The sequence below is a fragment of the Pinus tabuliformis genome, chromosome 1_1 (assembly GCF_031772625.1).
Source record: "Pinus tabuliformis cultivar Carrire ecotype Pingquan chromosome 1_1, CPIR1, whole genome shotgun sequence".
Lineage (NCBI taxonomy): Eukaryota > Viridiplantae > Streptophyta > Pinopsida > Pinales > Pinaceae > Pinus > Pinus tabuliformis.
The window spans coordinates 424804177-424824005 of NC_142297.1; the positions used below are offsets into that span (position 1 = coordinate 424804177).

Sequence of the window (19829 nt, forward strand, 5' to 3'; positions counted from 1 at the left end):
GATTCATTAAGAGATCATTTGATTATAAACATTTCAAAGTTGAAGAAGTCCAAGAAATGTATGATAAGCTTGTTGGGATGTATGAAGTCAACAACTTGAATCATATTCTATCCTTGAAGAATCAACTCAAGGACGTCAAGATGAACAAGGGCGAGACTGTGTAGTCATACTCCATGAGGATATCCCAACTGAAGGATCAATCGTTGTCTGTCAGAGAAGTTAGTTTTGATAGAGAGCTAGTACTCATTGCACTTGGAAGTCTTCCTCCGATTTGGGAGACATTTATCACAACTATTAGCAAGAATGACAAGTTTCCTTCATTTCATGAACTCATTGGCAAGTGCACTCAAGAAGAGACTAGGATGATATCTGAGGAAGAATTCAAAAGCATGAAGGAGAACCCTCTGCATTTGCTGCTCAAGACAAGAAGAAGAAAGAGAGAGGAAGACCATCTAATTGAAGGAAGTCTGCTCCAACATCTAAGGACTCTAATAGAATATTTAAAATGGATCTAATGAAAGTTGAATGCTACAATTGCCACAAACATGGTCACTATGCTCGAGAGTGTCTGGAAAACAGAGGTGCTCCATGATCCCACTATAACATGTTTATAATTTCTAATGCTAACTGTTAGAAATCCTTCATGTACTTTTTGATTTATTTCTTCCTACTTGTTCTGTTAATTAACAAGTTATTTACCATGTAAACACTGAAGATAAATACATGTACATTCTCAACACATACAGATCATCAACTAAAGGAAAAAACAAGCACACAAGTGACACCATTATTTTGGACTAATGTCCAAGGAAAAACCCAATGCGGGAAAACTGGTGCAGCTATTTGAGGGTTTTATTATTAAGCAGTTTCAGAATACAATTTGGGTGCCAGAAACGGCTCACCCAACAAAGAATGCCCTCGGCAATAGTACCTCTCATTCTGAGACAGATATCAGCCCCAATCTGCCCCACGAAATCTCCCAGCGGCAGCCTCTAGGGTCTGCGTCAACCTCTCTGGCCCAGTGTCAGCCTCTCGGGGCTTTGCGTTAGCCTCTGCGTCTCCCATGCTGGCCCTCCTCAGGCTCTATGCAACTCCTAGTTGCCTTTGCGTGGCCTCTGGCTGCTTTTGCGTGGCCTCTAGCTGGCTCTGCGTCAACCCTCTCTCGATTTCTGCGCTGATGCTCTCGGTACTATCTCTGCCTCTCTACTACTGCGTTCACTGCCCCTCAGCTGCAACTCTGATCACTCCTTTGATTTTCTCAGCAAGCCCTGCCCCAAAAAATCGAATTCTTGATCAACTCGGTGTGTTCTCCAAGTGACCCTTAAGCCTCCTCTTATACTTTTCTCGTTGACAATTCAACGATCGAGATTAAGTCCCTAATCAATGACTAAGATTAGATCTGGCTTGATCCATGACTTTTGGACCATTCTAACTCGGTTTTATATTAATTCACATTAATATTTTATTTTCCCTAAGTTGACTTTTGGACCACTTTAACTCAGTTTTATATTAATTCACATTGATATTTTATTTTCCCCAAGTTTAGACTTAGGGACTCCATTAAAAATATTAATTATTTTAATATCTTTCAAACTGGTTAGATTCTGCCCAAACCATGTTTGGGTATTGGAGATCTCATGTGTTTTAGCCTCTCCACCAATTTTCGTGGCTAGAGCACATCCGATGCTATCCCAAATCAACATAACAATTGTGGCTACAACAACTAGAGGTCAAATGATAGAAGAAGAGAGAAGCTCTTGCTGATCGAGAAAAAGGTCACAATCCTCAAAAGAGATCAAAGAACTCAAGGTATAATAATAATGCAACTGCTACTCAATCTGAATACTTTCTTATTTTTTCCCTTTCTAGCTCCTCTCCTTTGGATTCATATGATAACTAGTTGGTAGATAGTGGGGTCTCTAAACACTTCACTGGGTATCGTGAAGTCCTCTCAAACTTGGTTGAGAGGGAGACAATTTTGAAGATCATTATTGGGGACAACTTTTTGAAAATTCCAATATCGGAATCCTATTGCAGCAACTGGAAATTATTCTCCTAATTGTTAATTTGATTTAACAATTTATTTACTGTTTGCTACAACAAATACTGAATAAATCACATTGCAACCTACACAAATAAAACAACAGAAGAATAAATACAGTTATTTTTGGACAAATGTCCTGGGAAAATCCCAACTTGGGAAAACCGATGCAGCAGTTGAGGATTTTAATATTAAGTAGCAGTGAAATAATCTGAGTACAACTGGATGCCGAAACTGGCAAATATCTGGAGAGGAATTGTCCTCACCCCACATGTAATCTCCTAGAACTACTTGCCTTCAGAATTTCGACCTTCTGAGGCTCTGTGTCAGCCTTTGCGTAGCTGGCAGGATGACTTGCCTTAGAATGGACTCCGATGAAGTCGTTCTGCCTTCTGCTGACCATAAAGACACTTCTCTTGGCACTCCGTGACTCCTTCCCGACCTCTGGAACTGAAAATGTCAATCTCTCCAAGCAAATCGACTTTGCCTCTAGAGGCTACTGCACAACTCTATGTCAGCCTCTCTGTGGCTCACTTGCCTCTCTGCAAATGCACTCATTGGATTTGGAATCCTTCCTCCGACATCACTCTTTGCCCCTCTCTCACTACTTCGATCCCACTGGTTCTCTCTCCGAGAACTGACTGTTGCTACTCAGGAAATCGACTTGCTCATGAAATCGAACTACTCAAGTGTGTTCTTAAAGTGCCCATCGACTTCTTATCCTCTGTTGGGACTCCAACGACCAAGATTAAATATTAATAGATGGCTAGGATTAACTTGAAGTCGATTAGTGTGGGTTTCTAGATCATTCATGCCTTGACTTGAAAAAATATTTGATTAATTAACCATATTCCCTAAGTTTAGACTTAGGAAATATTTAAAAACAGGCTAATAATCTAATTAAGTCACTTCTATGCGGAATTTCCAGAAATGATTTCTGGGTTTTGGAGATCTCTTGTATTCTAGCCTCTCCACAAAATTTTAAGGCTAGAACATATCTGATGCTACAAAAAATAACACTCCCTCTTAGCGAGGAATGTGTTCTAGTGCTCTACTGCACATCCTAGAGCAACACCTTGTCTCTGCATCATCTCCTGTCACACTGTTGATGTCTGGCTGCTATTTCCCACCAACCACTGCGCAACTTTGATGTACGCTGCATCTGTGCTGCTGTTGACACTGTTGTATGTTGCCAACATTGCATTTGCACTGCAACTCCCTCTCATCTATTGCTGTTGCAATTACAACAACTGCAATTGAGAAGCATCCTAAATACCGAATCCACTGTGATCATTATGATGCATCTGTCTCCCAAGTCTCCGACTGCTACTAGAATCTACATTGTCACTGAAGGATCTGCGCTCATGCTGACTCTGCACTGTGCCAGCTGCACTACACTCCCTAGCATCCGACAGCTACTAGTTTGCAACTGTCGCTCTGGTACTGACTGCATCCACTATTACTGATCCATCCTGCTATTGAATACTATGGGCCCCCGTAGGAAGGTATTGATCCATGAGGTGGACTTCTCAAGGACCTTGCCCATCTGTAGCACTCTGGGGCTACAAAACCAAATCTCCCCACCTCACTCTTAGAGGTATATCAACAAATATGGTGAAGTCTTCCTCCAGCCTGGAGGACAACCTATTGATCTTTGCTGATGTTGCCTGTTGGTCCTGCTTCTCCTCGTCCTTTTTTTGAGAGGACACTAGCTACTGTAGTGACCAAACTCACCACATCTGAAGCACTTGACCTGCGATAGGTCCTTCTTCTTTCTTCTCTGCTCCCCCTGCCTCAGACTCAGAAAAATTGAATCTCCTCAAATAACTCTGCCTCTTGGCAAAGTGACTGCGTTGCCCCTGGGAATTTCGATCTATTGTCCACACTGAACAACAAAATTCTTTCTCTCTTCACCTCTGAGCTCTCCGACTGATCAATTACGCTCTAATACCATGTGATAATTCCAATACCAGAATCCTATTGCAACAACTGGAAATTATTCTCCTAATTGTTAATTTAATTTAACAATTTATTTACTATTTGCTACAACAAATATTGAATAAATCACACTGCAACCTACACAAATAAAACAACGAAAGAATAAATGCTGGAAGAGTTGTTAGCACACACACATAAACTAACATAGTTATTTTTGGACAAATGTCCTCGGAAAAACCCAATTTGGGAAAACCAGTGCAACAACTGAGGGTTTTAATATTAAGAAATAGTGAAATAATCTTACTACAAATGTATGCCGAAATTGGCAATCCTAAAGAAAAATACTTGCAAATATCTAGAGAGGAATTTTCCTCATCCCATAGGCAATCTCCCGACACAACTTGCCTTTGAATTTCGGCCTTCTGAGGCTTTGCATCAGCCTCTGCGTTGCTCTACGTAGGTCGCTAGACGACTTGCCTCAGATTGGACTCTGATGAAGTCGTTCTACCTTCTGTTGATTAGAAAGATGCTTCTTTGACACTCCGGGACTCCTTCCCGACCTATGGAACTGAAAACGTCAATCTCTCCCAACAAATCGACTTTACCTCTAGAGGCTATTAAGCAGCTCCGCGTCAGCCTCTCTATGGCTCACTTGCCTCTCTACAAATGCACTCACCAGAGCTGGAATCCTTCCTCTGGTTTCACTGTCTCTGCTCCTCTCTCACTGCTTCGATCTCACTGGCTCTCTCTTTGACAGCTAACTGCTGCTACTCAGGAAATTGATCTGCTCATGAAATCGAACTGCTCAAGTGTGTTCTCCAAGTGCCCGTAGACTTCTTCTTATAATCCTCTGTTGGGACTCTAACGACCAAGATTAAATCTTAATCGATGGCTAGAATTAACTTAAAGTCGATCCGTGTGAGTTTTTAGATCATTCATGACTAGAGTTAATTAATTATGATTAATTAACCATATTCCCTAAGTTCAGACTTAGGAAATATTTTAAAACAAGCTATTAATCTAATTAAGTCACTTCTAGGCGGAATTTCCAGAAACTATTTATGGGTTTTGGAGGTCTCCTGTATTCTAGCCTCTCCACAAAATTTCAAGGCTAGAACACATCTGATGCTACAAAAACTAATAAATTCTACCTATCTTGTGAAGGGCTTTGGTTTTGTTTCATTTCACTTGGATTACGGTGAAACTATACATATACAGGATGTTCTATATGCGCTAGAATTGAAAAAGAATCTAGTGTCTATATTTGCCTTGGAGGACAAGGGAATGAGAGTTTCTTTTATAAGAGGAAAGGTTCTTACTTGGCCCATGGAATCTCGCTTGAGGGATGCCTTCACCTTGGGATCAAGAATTGAAGGCCTTTATAAAGTCAATGGGAGACCAATTCGAGCTTTGGTCCATGATAGTAGTCATCGATGTGAATTTTGGCACCGAAGATTCACTCACCTTCATTATGATGCCTTGTCCAAGGTGAGGAAGATGGTTTCTGGGATGCCCGAGGTTCAAGCAAATCATGATGGGGTTTGTTCGGGATGTGCAAGTGGAAAGAAGATGAGGGGACCATTCCCTTCTAGCAAGAGCAGGACCAATGGTATTCTACAACTCATACATTATGATCTATGTGGACCCATGCTAGTGACATCTCTTGGGGGCTATCTATACTACATAATCTTTGTGGATGACTTCTCTCGCAAAACATGGATATTCTTCTTAAAGGACAACGACCAGGCATTTGATATGTTCAAGGAATTCAAGGCACTAATAGAAAATCAAACAGGAAAGAGAATCAAGGTCTTCAGGTCTGAAAATGGAGGAGAATTCATTTCAAATGAGTTCATTGAATTTTGCAAGAAAGCAAGAATCAAGAAGGAGACCATCGTACCTTACAACCCCAAGCAAAATGGAGTGGCTGAAAGGAAGAATAAGACCATCATGGAAGCTGCCCGAGCTATGTTGCATGATCAAAAGTTGCTGAAGTTTCTAGGGTTGAAGTTGCTAACACAACAATCTATGTTCAAAACATGATTCCTCATCAAGCCTTGGGTGACAGGATTCCCGAAGAAGTTTTCGCAAATAGGCTCTAGTGCCTCCCTTCTCCTATTGTGTCATATTTGTAAATCCTTCAATCCTATCCCAAGTTGTTCTTAAGGGGGGATGTTAGGATATTCCGACACATAGGAAATAGTTAAGTACAACTTGGTCTAGTGTAGAGTTAGGTATAGAGTTAGGTAAAGTGTGTTTCTTTACCGTTGTACATTTTGTAACTTACAATCCGACGGTCACGATATGTAGTGATCCGACGATTCATTCTCTCCTCGGTATTACCGACACTTGATCCGTGGCTTGACACCCGATTGGTCCATGAATTCTATTTAAAGCGCATGGAGGGTCATTTGTAGGGTAATCCGTGCATGAGAGAAACATATGTAAATTTTCATTCTTTTATTAATAAATTGCCTGAAGTGGCCGCGTTGGCTCAGGCCGTGGACTGTTTCTCTCTTTGAGGGTTTTAACCACGTCAAAATACTGGTGTATTGATCTGCGATCTGGTTGTGAGCGGTGTCCTTTTGGTGTTCTGTCTGAGGAACTTACCCTGTAAATTCCTACAGGTGTAAATCCCAATGTTGGACATTTGAGGATCTTTGGTTGCCCCGCCTACTTTCATGTGCCGAAGGACAAAAGGAACAAGCTAGAAGCCACTGGAAAGAAAAGTATGTTTGTTGGTTATTATGAAAATTCTAAAGCATATAGAATATGTGTAAATCTGAACTAAGGAAATTTCCCCAAATGGCCACAAATTTTTGAGTTTTTCAGTGAAACTTTCAGCTAGGGATTTTGTTAAATATGTGACATGCACATTGTTGTAGGTGAGCTTTGAATAGTTTCAATTCAGTTTGGTCTTGAAAATCAAATGCATATTCTTGTAAATGTCTCATAATAGAGATGCATTCATGCATTAAACTCAATCAATAAAATATTATTCAAATAACACCATGTGTTGAGAAATCTGGGGCAACATAGTTAGGGCTTCTTATAAAATTGATTTCTCTATTAGTTGACAATTACTTGTGATTAATTCTTATTTCTTCTTCTTTGTTATTACATGTTTATGATCAAGACAATTGTCAAAACTTCAAAGACACCAAGAGAACACAAGATGTAGGCACTCGGCCAGGGCAAAACCCTCTGAAGGGGAAAACCCAGTCAAACTCTTTTACTAGTAGAACCAAATCAAGATGAGACAGACCAAGACCTTTTTGACCATGACACAGTCTTCCTTCCATCCATCAAGTTAGCCTCTTATCAACACACATCTGCTCCTTAGCTCTGTAATTTTGTTGCTCCAATATAGACTTGATTATGCAATTCCATTACTGTACCTTCGTCCCCTGCAATCTCGCTGTCCTAATTGCAGACTTCAACCTTTGCATTTTTGTTGCTACTCTTATAGACTTCGACCCTATAGTCTTGTTGTTCGTTTACAGATTTCAACCTTGTAATTTTGTTGTCCTCTTACAGACTTTGACCTATAATCTCGATGTCTAATTGTAGATCCGAACTTTCTTGTTTCTTCTCAAGCTGGGTCGAGTTCATAGGCTATAAATAGCTATTTTTGTCTATTCTATATAGGCCGACATGAAATAGTAGAAGAGGCCGACTTGATTAGTTTGAATGGGTTGACTTGATGGGGGAAGGAAAGACATACTTTGACATAAAAATTTCTTTCTTTGACACAATGAGCCCAAGAAGGTATCTCTTACATAATGACTTTGAACTTGACTCAACAAAAACCCTAGAAGCCTACAATGGAGGCTTGACCTATTGAACATTGACCCAAGCATGAAACCCATGCTTTAATAAGTCTATTTCTTTTGATAAAAAAAAATATTTTTTCTTTCTTTTGACCAATACAATTATGAAGACCGACACTAGATACATTCTTCAACACTCCCTCTTAACTAGCAAGGTATTCACAATTACATATATACATAGGTACATGGAAGATCTCAAAATGATATTTTCTACAAAGAGTTATAGCTCAAGCAATGTAACTAGAGACTTGACCAGGGTATTCTAATCGAGTGGGACTAAGGTGTGTTCCAAGCTTTAGCCTCTATAGGTACCATCAGGCTTTAGCTATAACACCAACCTAGGGATCTAGGTGCGTATCCAAGGTTAGAGCTCTAAGACCAATGCCACCCTCCCTACTTCGAGATCTAGACATCATCACAGACCAGCCAGATGTCCTCCCAAGCATCTTGTCAGCCCAAGATACTTCATCTCTCCTTATCAATTAAACGAGATATATCCTCCAATCCAAGCATGCTTCGAACATTTAAATTTCAACCTTCTTATGGAGAGATCTGCACAAACAAAGCCCCAATTAGTAATAAACTTTCACTATACATATTTAACACAAACCTTTGGGGTTCTTCATCATTTTGATGTTGCTTAGATTTGTTGAAATATGTAACTAGGTTCGGTCTTCATAATGACAAATGTAATCATGATTTTATGTATTTAATGTAAAGAGAATTTTTTTATTATTATTTTCATTCTTGAGGCACGGGTTTCATGCTCAAGGGAAATTTATTTTATAGGTCAAGTACCCATTGACTGCTTCTAGGGCTTGTCATTGAGTCTACAAGTCAATTGAGTCATTTTCATGTATGGAAGACCCTTTTTGGGCATGTTACATATTGTAAGAAAAAATATTGTGTTATATAGACCCTCCAAGCCAAGTCAACCTACCTTGATCAAGTCGGCCTATTAGTGATCACAAGTCTGCCTCATGTTGGACTATTCGACCATGAAGAAAAGGCTATATATAAGGAAGGCATCGACCTCATTTTGGAAACAAGGCATCAAGAAGTTCAATCAAGAGCAAGAAGAAGACCTAGAAGGAGTGAAAATAAGATCTAAAGAAAGAAATAAATCAAAGTCATTGGGATTTGTTTTGGACTGAAATCTCTCACATGTGCGAGGTGAATTACGGCATCCATCTGCTGTAGGAAAACCAAATTGTAGAACCATTAAGAAGTCACTTTTGGTGCCAAGAAGACTCACTTTGCACGCTGAGTTCTTAGGGAGGAAGATCCTATCCAAGCGAAGAGAAAAAGTATAGTGATTTTGCCCTAAACTTCCACACGTGCGAAGTTGCAGTAAGTACTGGAAGCCTAAAATCACAGGCCGAAAATTGTAGAAATAAGTTGTAGGTCCAATATCTTGGTCAAAGGAAAAGGGTGTTGTTGCTTTAAGGTAAGTTTGACTTGTGTTGACTCTAAGAGAAAGAAGTTCTTCAAGGAGGTTAACTTTGTCTTGGAGGGGTCTGTGTCAAGGGTCTTAGGTCTTGGAATTTGTCTTTTGAAGTTCTATAAGAAGAGGATTTTTTGTGGGTTTTCCTCTCAATTGGAGAGGTTTTGTCCTTGGCTTGTAGCCTATATCTTGTGTCCTCTTGTGTTATTGTTCTTCATTGTTTGGTAGTTGTTTGATAATAGAAAACACTATTAATAATCAAGTTAAGTAAAAATACATCACAAGCAGTTATCAAAGTAAGAGAAATCACCTAATCTAGTTGCCGTAGATTTCTCAATATGGTTTCAGAGCTAAGGTGACTATGGCAAGAAGGAAAGGCAACTTGAAGATCATTATTGAAGAAGGATACATAAGGGCTGAGCACAAGCAAATCATCAAGAAGGACTAACCCACTCATCATCTCGAAGGAAGAGACTAACAATTTCAAATAGGACCTCAAAAGCCCTAGCTCATTCAAAGAAAGATTCTACACTTGAAGCATTCCTGGGAAGCTTAGACATTTTGTAATCATCATCATAAGGAGAAGAAGACCTCAAAGACCCTACCTCCTCTCAAAGAAAGAAGGACTACACATTGAAGCATCTTGAAGTCTCTACATCGAAGGGAAGCAGGAAGAAGCATTGCCATCATCATCAAAGGAATCAAGGTGATCTCCCTCTCTTTGAAGAGAGGATCACATCTCAAGCATATTTGAAGAAGGACATCTCTAGAAGAAGAAGTATTGTCATCTTCATCAATTATCATCAAAATCAAGAAAGGCATAAAGCCAAAGATATCATCATCAGATAAGTATCTTCACTTGACAAGTAAGTACCTTCATATTTATGTCTAGATTCACTATCAAAATGACTTCATTATGCAAGAAGAACAATAAATTGGTTGGGTCATCAAATTTCCTTGAATGGAAGAAGAGGACAGATTTGATGCTCATAGAAAATGAAGTCATTGGACATGTTAAGGGTTCAATTGTCAAACCACCAAAAGAAGAAGCTCAAGGTCTAGCAAAATATATGAGAGGGGAAATAAGGGCTCAAAGAATCCTTGTAGAATCAATCAAGGATTCCCTCATCCCTTATGTGGCAAAGTTAGAAGATTCAAAAGAAATCTATGATAAGCTGGTAGAATTGTTCTCTGTAAGCACTGTAGGAGAAGTTATATCTTTGAGAATCGAGCTATACAAAATTAAGGTATCAAAAGATGAAGGGATAGCCTCATATCTTATGAGGTTGTCACAAATAAGAGACCAACTACAAGAGGTGCGAGAAATAATGTCTAATAGAGAAATGACCACCGTGGTGCTCAATGCACTACCTGATGAATGGGGAAACTTTGTATCAAGCATCTATGGAAAGAAGGAAGCCACCCCATTCAGTGAACTCAGGTCATATGTAAGGTTGAAGAGACCAGGTTGAATGCAAAAAGCAATGTAGGATCAATTGAATAAGTTAAAGCATTTGCTGCCATGGCTAGGAGAAAAAGGAAATTTGGAAAGTTTGGTCCTCAGAAAAAGAAGAAGATCGATATGTCAAGGATCCAATGCTATGGATGTCAGGAATATGGGCATTTCAAGAGAGGTTGTACTAAAATCAAGGACACCAAGAAAAGAAAATAAAGGAATGAAGCCCATATCACCGAAGAAGTAGAAGAACCTGATGAGAAGAAATCCAAGAAGGAAGGGATAGATCTTCACTATTAAGATCTCTCAAGTACATAGCAAGGAGAAGTAGGAGGTGAAAAGACCTCTACCATGGCTAAATTTTTTTGTCAAGATTATAGGATGCATCATGTTGGAAGATGGCATCACATTGGAAGCATATGATTAAAGCAATTCATGACATCATTATAGAAGCTTGAAAGGATAGCTAAAGTAAATGTCTACGTGGTTGTGGCAGTCATTATGATAGAAAGTAGATCATGGTATCCTCATTCAAAGCATGATAAGGCAACCAAAGAAGTAGCATATATGGTTGGTAAAATGTCATCTAGCATGGTCAAAATCTAAGAAATCATCATACATCATTATCATTAGAAAAGAGCATTTGCAGGATGAGGGTCATTGAGATCCTCTACTAGAATCTTAATGAGAAAGTTCACTTGGAAGAAGCAAATGTCTCGCTAGTAGTCAACGATCCACCTTGTGTGGGATCCACTGATAAGGTATGATGACATATGAATGCAACATGTCAAGATGGTTGCAGTACTTTCAAGCAAGGAAAAGGAAGTTTCCAAAGGAAGTCTAGATGACCAAAAGAAGAAAAGAGGTATGTATATATTTGATAGATTAAGTCATGTCATCATACAGTTGCAATAACATGGTTGAATGCTCTATCTCATGAGCATGATCGAAAATGAAGTATCTCTTCCTTTAGAAAAATGCATAAAGGCATATACCTTGAACTAGTTCACATATTGTCAACATAATATGTCCTCATATGCAATATGAGGTGGTTGACAAGATGAAGGAACTATGTATAGAAGTTCTTGGGGACAATATGTAAGAAAGGAAGTACAATTCGTGAAAGATGCAACTATAGTCGTGTAAGATAAGGTAAGTGATCAACATCTGATAGCTAGAAGAATTAGCTATGACATCTCCGTAGAGAAGTTATGATGGCCTTGATAAAGTTTGTGAAGGAAAGAGACCCTTGTCATTGGAAGTCTTGGAGATGTGTTTACAAATGTGCAGGATGTTGATGTTGCAAGAAACAAATGTCATGATGAAAGGCCATCATAAAAGGTAACTTTGATTTGAGGTTCATTTTTTATTTTTGAACAACATCTGGCTGGGTTGAAACCGGGCTACCGAAAGAGAGTTGTAGGTGTCACCTACAACTAGTATTAATGAGAATGGATGGAAGATCATGAAAGAAAAATGACTTGGAAGAGGTAGCTATTTGAAGAAAAGCCAGATGTGGACTAGAAGATCACTTTCCGATGCAAAGAAGGATGACATGACTATTGTTTCAACACTAGGGTTCATTGAAAGGAAAGTGATGGATGGCTGATGCCTTATGAAGAAAATCTAGAAGATGAAGGCTCCATAATGAAGAAGATGGAGTTCATGATATTGAAAGAAGGAGCCCTACAAGAAACTGACATTGCCATGATCTCCACCAAAGAGCAGATATTTGTTGTTGGTAACGAGTCCCTAGTTTAGAGGAAGCTTGGACAAGTCCCTGGGTAAGAGGGAGCTTGAGTATATTCCTTTTATAGGAATGAGAATATCTTCCCTAGTTGAGAGGGAGAGATAGAAACATCATTCTTGTATTCATATTGTGAAGAAAGAATGGAGGATTGGGTAAGCATCTGAGATTGATTCCGATACTCTTTGAGGATGTGGTAGGGCATCCAATAGGTAAGAGTAGTTGAAGAGGAAATTCCTTGAGGATGTGTTATTCCAAGATAGGAATTGTCCTAAAAGGACATACCTTGTGAACACCCAGGTGGGGTATGTGCCTTGAGAGACGATGATGGTGTGTATCAGTCATTGGTCTTGCCAGCATTGTGCTCTGGTCTTGTGGAGAGATAGAGCTGTTAGTCAAGGACTTGCTATGTGACAATGCTGGTTGGTATGATGAGATGCTCTGGCATAAGCTAAGGAAGTAGCTTATGATATGGCTTACCAATCCGACTCTTCTTATGAGAATTCTTCAGTTTGAAAATGTCCAAGTACCTTGTATGGATTATGAATACCTCCCTAATTAAGAGGGAGTGTTGAAATATGTAACTAGGTTCAGTCTTCATAATGACACATGTAATTATGATTTTATATATTTAATGTAAAGAGAAAGATAATTTATTATTGTAATTCTTGAGGCATGGGTTTCATGCTCAAGGGAAATTTATTTTATAGGTCAAGCACCCATTGAGTGCTTCTAGGGCTTGTCACTGAGTCTACAAGTCAATTAAGGCATTGTCATGTATGGAAGACCCTTTTTGGGCATGTTACATAGTGTAAGAAAAAGTATTTTGTGTTATAAACTGTTAAGTTATGGTATGTTCTATGCTTATAACAGTTTACTTCTTTTTCTTATTATATTCCACCGATTAGCAATCATATGTACATAAAGTAAAGTGCAGATAGAACATTAAACGATCGACAAAAAACAAGCCAAGACAAGAGACACAAGATGTGGCGGCTAGCCAGGGACAAACCCCACAATGTGTGGGGAAACCCTTTGATCAAATCTTCTTTTATCTTCAATAATTCAGCAGAGAGAAATAGTACAATAAATCTGATTCATATCAGCAGTAGCAAACCCTAGATCAGTAGCATCAGCATTAGCGACTTCATTATCAAACTAGGGCAGACCATATCTCACAAACCGACAGTCGGATTGACTTCATTCCACCACCAAAAGTTTCGGCTTCCAGAGGAGGTTTAGATGAACCTACATCGCAGTTCAGATGAGGAGATCTTATAGGCCACGCAAGTCAATCTTTACTTTTGCAGTTGCAGCTTCAGTTTCAGCAGTTTCCGGCATCAAACTAGGGCAGTCGATATCTTGCAAACCGTTCTTCGGATTGACTTCATTCCACCACCAAAAGTTGCGGCTTTCAAAGGAGGTTCAGATGAACCTACAACGCAGTTCCAAAGAGGAGATCTTCTAGGCCACGCAAGTCAATCTTTACTTCTGCAGTTGCAGCTTCAAATTCAACAGCTTCCGGCTTCACATGTGTGAGAGAGAGAGACCCATTTCAGTGCAGTAGAGAAGAGACTCATATCTGCGCAGTAGAGAGAGAGATGTGATGAGATGAGTGAGTCCAAATGAGGAAAAGTCCTCTTATATTTATACACAATGTTGGTGGGTGAATAGATGCGACTGTTGGGCTTCTGAGCCTACATGAGTTGTAGGTCGGCTTGATAATAATTCCATAATCAAAATAAATTCATATTTCCATGAATACTTATCGGAATTGGATGATCTTTATATCAATCCTACACCTCTCGACGAGAGGAATCTAATAAAAATATTATTAGCCATGAATAAGATGACCCACATGAAGTTTTGCCCTGGTTGCCAATTTTAACACTCCCTCTCAACCATGGAGAACTTCATCTGCATTCTGTCTATCGGTCGTTACTATTCATCCATCAAATGCACTGCTTTGTACAGCCTGACCCTTGCCCTGCTCTGCTCTATTTTCCCTGTTCTGCTTTGTCTTGTTCTGCCCTGCATTGATCTGTATTTTTTTTTTTTTTGTTCTGTTCTGCTTTGCTCTTGTATTGTTTTGTTCTACTCTGCTTTTGTCCGAATTATGAAGAAGAAGAAATGATCGAGGATGTATCTTACTGACTCAAAGTCAGTCTCAGAGTATGTACCACTGGTCCCAGACCAGTCTCAACCAACCCAAAGTCAGCGTCATAGTGGTATAACTCCAATGGTCCCAGACCAATATCATCCTCCACTGACTCAAAGTCAGTCTCAGAGTATGTACCACTGATCCCAGACCAGTCTCAACCGACCCGAAGTCAGCGTCATAGTATGGTACAACTCCTACCACTGGTCCCAGACCAGTATCATTGATCCCAGATCAATGGAGGTCATCCTAGCGTAGGGAGTACGGTAGTTACAACGATGCGTCCATCGGTACTACTATGGTCCCTAACTTCATTTCCCTGCTCATTGATCAGATGAGAGGTCCTTCCCATGAGTCCCAGACTGCATGGGTAGGATGCCTCGACAGGAGAACTAATCAATCTTGTCCTCACAGGAGAACACATCAATCCTGCTACAATTGCCATGGAGAACACATCAATCCAGGCCTCACAGGAGAACACATCAATCCTGCTACAATTGCCATGGAGAACACATCAATCCAAGCCTCACAGGAGAACACATCAATCCTGCTACAATTGCCATGGAGAACACATCAATCCAGGCTGCCATGGAGAACACATCAATCCAGGCCTCACAGGAGAACTAATCATCCTGCTACACAGGAGAGCGAATCATCCTGTTCCACAAGAGAGCGAATCATCTTGTTCCAGTGTGCACCACTAGGGGAGGGTGAGTCACCCTGTGGTCATATGTTGCTCCAGTAGGAACCGCAAGCCCTCAGACCTCCCAGAGCTCAATGTATGCAACATGCAAGACCCTTGTACAAGGGTTTCTTGTCGACTCCAAGTCGTTTGGGAAAATCACAGATTAGATCTTTCCTCGGGGCTTTGACAAGGTGTATCAACCTGTACATCATCTTAATGTGATGGAGCTTCCTTGCTCATCGACTTACCATATCCCAGATGATGTCTATCTGCTGGAGCAATTGACGAATACGGGATTCCTCAATAATCGAATCCCACCTCTGGTTGTTACAGAGAATCACAGTGGTATCCAATGTAAATCCAAACAGCTCACTGAAGAGCTTTCGCAACCAGACTGCCTCACACGAGGTTATGCTAGCAACAATATATCCTGCTTCGGCGGTGCTCAAAGCCACCGACTTATGCTTCCTGCTCATCCAGGATATCGAAGCAGATCCCAAGGTGAAACCGTACCCGGAAGTGCTCTTATGGTCCACCACACTGCCTGCCCAATCAACATCAGTATATCCAAGTAGTCTCACAACTCTGGCAGTGTATCTTAATCCATGAGAGATTGTGTCCTGAAGACATCTTAGAAGATCCCTAGCATCAATCCAGTGAGGCTCAACCAAATATGAGCTCAAACAATGCTAACTGCAAAACATATGTTCGGACGGAGGTTCACCAAGAACATCAATGCGAATGAGTTTTTGAAACTCAGAGGCATTTCCCAAGTCTGGTCCGACATCACTAGCATATAACTTCTAAAAGTTAAGATCCTCGAGGTAGTCACAGGCTTGCAGTCCATCATACCGAATCTTTCGAATATCCTTACCACATATTTTCCTTGAGATAGGAAAATTTCCCTTGGCTTCTGCCACACTTCAAGTCCTTGGTCCTTCATTTCAAATTCAGAAGCCATCTCCCTCTTATATTTTTGAATGAGAGGGTTTGCACCTGTTAGAAAGAGGTCATCCACATACAACACCAGTATGAGAGGCTTGTCATCTTCAACCTTAAAGTAAAGGTTAGGATCAGCTTCACTCCTAGTGAATCCCAACTTCATCAAGTAGCTATCGATCCTCTCATACCATGCTCGGGATGCTTGCTTCAGCCCATAGAGAGCCTTCTTCAACCTGCATACATGAGATTTTCAAACATAAATCTCAAATCCTTCAGGTTGCTCCACATAGACCTCTTCTTTGATAGAACCATGCAAGAACGCAGTCTTAACATCCATCTGATGTAGGTTCCATCCTTGTGAAGCCACAAGGGCTATGATCAAGCGGATGGTCGTATATCTGGCAACAGGTGCAAATATCATAGTCTATACCTCCCTTCTAGGATAAACCATGAGCAACAAAATGAACCTTATACTTTTCCATACTTCCATTTGCTACATGCTTTATCTTGTAAAGCCATTTTGAAGTAACACTTGTCTTGTCCAGGGTCTGGGAACTACTTCCCAGACATCATTCTCCATAATAGACTCATATTCTATGGTCATAGCACCCTTCCATAGTTAATGCTTGACGACATCTGAGAATGATGAAGGCTCATTTTGTATGATCGTGCTCATGATGGTCAGGTATCCTTGATACCTATTAGGTTTCTTACTTTCACGAAAGGTTCCTCGGGGTGCAGCATGTCCTTCAGCATCATCAAGTAACCCCTTAAGCCATGAAGGCCTCTTCCTAGAAGAGAAAGGCTCATATGGAGGAGGATCAATCGGATCCATGGGTTCTTCTACATCAAGCATTGATTCATCATCCTTTTCTTTCGGTTCCCTAGTGTCGGCTTCTTGAGAGCTCCTCAAAGTCGGAAGATTGATCACCTTGCTGAGAGCCATATCTTCGTCAAAGGTGACATCATGACTAATTATGACTTCCCTTTGACCGGCTACATAGATTCTATAGCCTTTAGTATTTTCACCATAGCCCACGAAAATTCCCTTCTTTCCAGATGCTCCCAATTTATTTCTTTTCTCTTTCGGCACATGAAAGTATACAGGGCTTCCAAAAATTTTAAAATGAGAAACATCAGGTTTCTTACCGATGAATTTTTCTTCAGGAGTCTTAGAACCCAATGCTTGATGAGGGCATCGATTTTGTACATATACGGCAGTGTTTGCAGCTTCAGCCCATAGAAACTTAGGAAGACTTTGATCATGTAGCATGGCCCGGACAGCTTCACACCATTCTGCTCAGGAGTATGTGGTGTAGTAGTCTCCCTCTTAATGGCAACCTCAGGTATGCCTGAGTAAACCAATTGTAATATATCGAAGGTCTTGCTTTGGCTTGAGGGGAATGGTCCCCTTTTGAGCTTTCCTTTGGCACATCACGGACATACACCTTCTTTCTCTACTTGGAATTCGGGCATCCCTGTTACCCTCTGTCTTACATCGGGTAGAGCTTTGTAATGAAGGTGGGCAAACCTTCGATGCCAAAGTTCGGACTAAAGAGTTGTGTCACAAGACATGACACCTAGCAGACTTCCATCGACCTGATATAATGAATTAACACTAAACCCAAGAGTAAAGGCATATTTAACATTATTTTTCCATATACATACCTTGCCATTGCTGAAGGTTACCTTGTAGCCTCTGTCTTCCATTGCCAAGATGGACACTAGGTTCCTTTTGAGGTCAGGTGTATTTAATACATCCTAGAATTTCTAGCCTTCTTGAATGCTTGTCCTCTTCCTTGATTTCCCGCATTCCTTTTTCCTTTGTTGTTGAATTTTCCATTCCTTCGATTACCATGAGAGGGATTTTGATCATCGTCACGGTGAGAGTCCTTTCTATTAGGGAATTCCCTTGCATAGTGACCTACTTTATTGCAAATGAAACATCGTCCTTTTCTTCCACCCTTAAATCCAGCCTTTCTTTTCGATTTAGACCCAGAATTATTTCTTTTCTTAGCATGAGAAGAAAAAGCAGCAGGAGGACCTTTAGGCAAGGGCATTTCCTGCTCTTCTACCCTTGTTTGTTCTTGAATGCATCTAGCCATTAATTCCTCGAAACTAGGAATTACATTATTGTTCAGAAGAGTAGTCCTGAACACATACCATTCAGATGGTAATCCTCCGAGAGTTGTGAGTGCCATTTCTCTGTCAGTAATGGTTTCCCCAATAGATAGGAGATCGTTCTTGATCTCGGTGATTCTTAAGAAGTATGCTTGCATACTTTCATCTTTACCCTTCTTGATTTCCCTCAACTTATTTCTAAGAAACAAAACTTGATTTGCATCATTAACTTTAAATAAACTCACCAGTCTGTTGTAGATTTCCTTGGAGGTGTCTAGATCAGAGATGTAGGCCGCCAAGCGCTTGTCGATAGAGTCCCGGATGATCTTCTTTGTTTTGAATTCTCCATTTTTCCATTTGATCCAGGCAGCAGCAGATGCATTTGATGAAGGCTCAACAATATTGCCTCTTACATGGTCCAACACTCCTTGATCTTCAAGGGTTAGATCGATAGACATCTTCCATCCGTGATAGTCAGCTTTCTCACGGAGCTTGTCTTCGGCAGGAAAGAGTGTTGAGGACCCCATAGTTCTTTTAGGATGGCCTTGCCAATCTTCTCTTCAATGATTGCTCTTGCTCTTGCTCGGGCTTTGTCTTCACCTCGGCTCTGATACCATGTTAAGTTATGGTATGTTCTATGCTTGTAACAGTTTACTTTTTCTTATTATATTCCACCGATTAGCAATCACATGTACATAAAGTAAAGTGCAGATAGAACATTAAACGATCGACAGAAAACAAGCCAAGACAAGAGACACAAGATGTGGCGGCTAGCCAGGGACAAACCCCACAATGTGTGGGGAAACCCTTTGATCAAATCTTCTTTTATCTTCAATAATTCAACAGAGAGAAATAGTACAATAAATCTGATTCATATCAGCAGTAGCAAACCCTAGATCAGTAGCATCAGCATTAGCGGCTTCATTATCAAACTAGGGCAGACCATATCTCACAAACCGACAGTCGGATTGACTTCATTCCACCACCAAAAGTTTCGGCTTCCAGAGGAGGTTCAGATGAACCTACAACGCAGTTCAGATGAGGAGATCTTATAGGCCACGCAAGTCAATCTTTACTTCTGCAGTTGCAGCTTCAGTTTCAGCAGTTTCCGGCTTCAAACTAGGGCAGTCGATATCTTGCAAACCGTTCGTCGGATTGACTTCATTCCACCACCAAAAGTTGCGGCTTTCAAAGGAGGTTCAGATGAACCTACAGCGCAGTTCCAAAGAGGAGATCTTCTAGGCCACGCAAGTCAATCTTTACTTCTGCAGTTGTAGCTTCAAATTCAACAGCTTCCGGCTTCACATGTGTGAGAGAGAGAGACCCATTTCAGCGCAGTAGAGAAGAGACTCATATCTGCGCAGTAGAGAGAGAGAGATGTGATGAGATGAGTGAGTCCGAATGAGGAAAAGTCCTCTTATATTTATACACAACGCTGGTGGGTGAATAGATGCGACTGTTGGGCTT

At 40.5% G+C, this 19829-nt stretch overlaps 1 protein-coding gene across 1 annotated transcript in view; it reads left to right on the forward strand.

Moving 5' to 3' along the window:
- The window catches only part of LOC149213504 (FMN-linked oxidoreductases superfamily protein), a 238146-nt gene that overhangs the window by 166973 nt on the left and 51344 nt on the right, over nt 1-19829 (forward strand). The window lies entirely within an intron of this gene.